The sequence below is a fragment of the Dipodomys merriami genome, unplaced genomic scaffold, assembly GCF_024711535.1.
Source record: "Dipodomys merriami isolate MVZ:Mamm:240054 unplaced genomic scaffold, mDipMer1.0.p SCAF_19, whole genome shotgun sequence".
Classification (NCBI taxonomy): Eukaryota; Metazoa; Chordata; class Mammalia; order Rodentia; family Heteromyidae; genus Dipodomys; species Dipodomys merriami.
The window spans coordinates 31,562,541-31,566,479 of NW_027203270.1; positions in this window are offsets into that span (position 1 = coordinate 31,562,541).

A 3,939-nucleotide genomic window follows, 5' to 3' on the forward strand; every position below is an offset into this window, starting at 1 on the left:
TGAGCCTGGGAAGGAGCTCTGCTAGAGAAGATGGGCCCACAAATAAGCTAGGAACTGTGCAGGCATCTGGAATGTTGAAGATGTTTTGTCAAAGAAATCCAAGGACTTCCAGCATTCCACCCTCTCCTAGCTTGTATTTGGGCTCTCTGGGATCCATTCTGTAATCCTGCCAGGAGGGGGCGCTCTGCTTAGCCAGGAAAAATTAGAAAGGAGTTAAAGGCAACTATCTTGCTTTAGGAAGGCAGATAAGATTGATTAAATCAATTTGGGGGGTGGAGGTGGGTAGGATAGATTCTCTTTGGCACGTCACCCTTTCCTCCCCTCTGCCCTTTCTTCCCCTGGAGCCCCTGCTTTCCCCGCGGGGTGGGCTTCCAGCTCTGTCCTGTTCCTTCCTCAGGAGCAGGTCCATCTGGTCCCAAGGTTATCTGTCTCACCAGGTGCCTGGCTGTCTTCTGAGAAGCTGGTGGCCACCCCCCAGGCAGCCCCACCCCTGGCTTCCTGGAGTGGAATGCCCTCTAAGGAAGGGGCCCATTGCAAGAGGATTGACCCTTCGGCTACCTTGGGCCTGGAGTAAAAGGTGACTTGGGAAAGTTCTCAAGTGCCATCTCCGTGAAAGGAATAGCTTCACCCAGAGGTGAGAGAGAGAGAAGGAAAGGAGGAAGGGACCAGGAATGGAAGGTGTTCTCTTCATTAGAACCAGCCTGGCAGGTCACCCTGGAGCCTTCACCTTCTCCCCAGTCCTCAGGCAAGAACTGGGGCCCTTCAGCATGGCAATTTGGACCCTAGACCCATAGGCCTCTGACTTAGGTCCTAAGGCTCAACAGCCCTGTTCTATCTTTCAGCAAATCAGCTCCCCCATCCCCCCATGTAAGGGTTCTATGAAAGGGGACTTCACACTACCTCTTTTTACACCACAAGAACACCAGAATTCTCTCTTAAATCTCCCTGGAATTGCTGTACAGCTTTCCTGTATTTTATCTTTGCTAGGCATAGCTCACTGAGCCCCTGGACCCCCAGGATGGAGGGTAAGGAATACAAGGGTAGGGGAATGACACATGGTCCCCTGAGCAGAAGCTTTCCTTCATGTAGGACAGAGATTTTAAATGTCCCAGAGGATAGGGCCTCCATTCCTACTTCCTCCATGGCTGAACTCTCTTCCTAGCTCTCATAGCCTACCTTCTAGAACCCCCTAGAGAGGCAAAAGTCAAGGAAGTTCTCTCTGTCCTCTGGAAGCCATCCTGCCACAGTTCCAGTCTTCAGCAAGTGTTGTTTTGTGTTTCCTTCTGGAGACAGGGTCTTGATATGTTGCTCAGGCTGGCCTTAAGCTCATGATCCTCTATCCTCAGCCTCCTCAGGGCTGAGATAACAGGCATGCAATACCACACCTAGACAGCAGGTGTTTTATGGTTCAATAATTCAAGAGGCCAGTGGGTGTAGTGACACACTACTGTCATCTCAGCACTCTGGAGGCAGAGGTAAAAGGACTGTGATTTCAAGGCCAGGTTAGAGTACCCAGTGTGGGTAGAGACTCGTGTCTCTCAATTCTAGCTACTCTGGAGCCTAAGATCCAGAGGGTCATAGTTCAAAGCTGCTCAGGCTAAAAAAAGTCCTCAAGATTCCATCTCCAAAATAACCAGCAAAAAGCCAAGCTGGATGCATGGTTTGAGTGGTAGAATGTCAGCCAAACAGCAAGCCAAGTAATCTGAGCCAGTACAAGGCCCTTAGTTCAAACCCCAGTACTCACAGAGAAAGCCCACCTCCCATCCTTTACACAATCCAGTAATTCAAGGAATAGGCTTTATTCAAAGGTGGGAAGAGACCCAAAGACTCTCTTTTGTACCTTCACCAGCATGTGAGTTGTACTCTGGTGGGACCTGGGAAACTCTGTTGTCTCAAAGAGATAGCATCTCTGGGTACCAGCGGCTCATTTCTATATTCCTAGCTACTTAGGAGGCTGAGATCTGAGGATCAAGGTTCAAATCCAGCCTGGGCAGAAAAGTCTGTGACAAACTACCAAATTACCAACTACCAACAAACTACCAAAAAGCTGAAAGTGGAGCTGTGGCTCAGAGAGTAGAACACTAGCCTTGAGTACAAAAGCTCAGAGACAGTGCCCAGGTCCTGAGTTCAAGCCCCAGAACTGGCAGAGGAAAAAAAAAAAAAAAAAAAAGGAAGTAGCATCTTCTTCCCTTAAATTATCCCATGTCTCTCCCCAAGCCCTTGCCTCCTCTTTCCAGTATTGTCCCAATTCTGGGGCTCCTTCCTGAGCCATTTCAGGAAAAAGATGGCTGAGCCCTAGGGTCCTCTCTTTCCTCCCCAGGGTCTGTCAGCGGTGTCACCCTCAGCACCCCTGGCTTGGTTGGGGAGGCGGGGCAGGGGGGCAGGCAGATATTGAGGGGAGGTAAGCCCAAGCCAGCTGCTGGTCCTACAGAGAGGGAGGAGTTGTAAGCTTGGCCTAGCAGCCCCCCTCTGCTCCCCAGTCCTGCTGTCAGCTGGCCAGCCCCATCTCTAGAGCAAAAGTGCTTCCATGCAGGAGGGAGAGAAGCCTGCGCAGTGGGAGAAAGGCAAAGCCGGTCCCCCCACGTGTCAGTGAACAAATTGGGCCAATTTGGTGTGATTAGTGAAGAATTCACATCTGGCCAGCAGAGGCCTCCCCCCCAGCCCAGCCCAGCCTGGCTCCTGCTCTCCATTAGGAGCTATTTTCTCTGACGGCTCCATTTGTCTCTGTAGTGGGGGATTTGACAGCTCCCTGGCCAGCCTGGGAGGCCTGGCTCTGAGCAAGAGGCCCAAGGCCAGGCTGCTTGCCCACCCCCTTAATCTGATGCCACAAGGATTGCCGCCGTGTCCCAGCAGAGCCGGGGCACCTGCAATCTCACCTCTCTGCTGTGTGCGAAGCCACCAGGCTGAGAAAAGCCGGGAGCACCATTCACTACGTTCCCTCATCCAGGTCTCCCTTAAGCCAAGCTTTCTCACTTTGTACAATGACGGTTGTGTTTTAAGATCAACAGAGACTTGTATGTGTTTGCCTAGTGGTGGTGGGAGAATCAGGGGTCTGGGGCTTCCTAAAAGAAAACAGATGGGCATGTGTAAGGGAGGGCCTGCCCCTCACTTCCTTACCCCTTCTGCACCCCTTTCAGAGGGTCTGTGCTGTAGCCACCCTTCAAGAATGCCTGTGGGCTGTTACACAGCTGTAAGGCTCATTGCCAGAAGTGGCTTCAAGGTAGTGCCCTTGGGGGTGTGGCCTTCAAAGCCTTAGGTCTTCCTCCCCCAGCAGTAACACCCCCACCCCCAAGGTTGCCTGTGTCAAAGACAATTTAGGGCTATTTAAAAGGAGCCCGACCTAGGGGTCACCTGGGCAAACCTCTTCCCTGGGGAATTACCACCAGATGGCAACCTGAGGCTTGTCTCCTCCAAGGTGCTCCCTGGTTGGCTCTGCGCTCGTGGGCGTGTGTGTGTGTGTGTGTGTGTGTGTGTGTGTGTGTGTGTGTGTGTGTGTGTGTGTGTGTGTGTGTGTGTGTGTGTGTGTGTGTGTGTGTGGTGTACAAGCAGGGATCCAGTCCTTAGATGAGAAATCTCACTGAAGGAGGGCAGAAGGGGCCAGGACCTCAGCGAGGGGCAGGCGACGCTTGGCTGTGATGTCATGTGGCTTTGGAAGATGAGATCTTCCAGCATTTTGCCTTGCCACGTGGGTGCTGCAGAAAAGCTGGCACCGTGAAGAAAAGCAGTATTGGAGATCTCTTCCCCTTCCAATCTCTTCTAGTCTCCAAACCTGAGCCAAGAAAGGATCAGCAATGGTCCCAGCTTGCTCCTAACAAAAGAGTCTCTGGGGAATGTAGGGTTTTCCATCCTAACGCCAGGACAGTCCTGTGCAAACTGGGACAGCTGGGCGCTATAGCTAAGCTCAAGCCCCAGAAGCCAGGCAGAGAAACTACCTCTTCT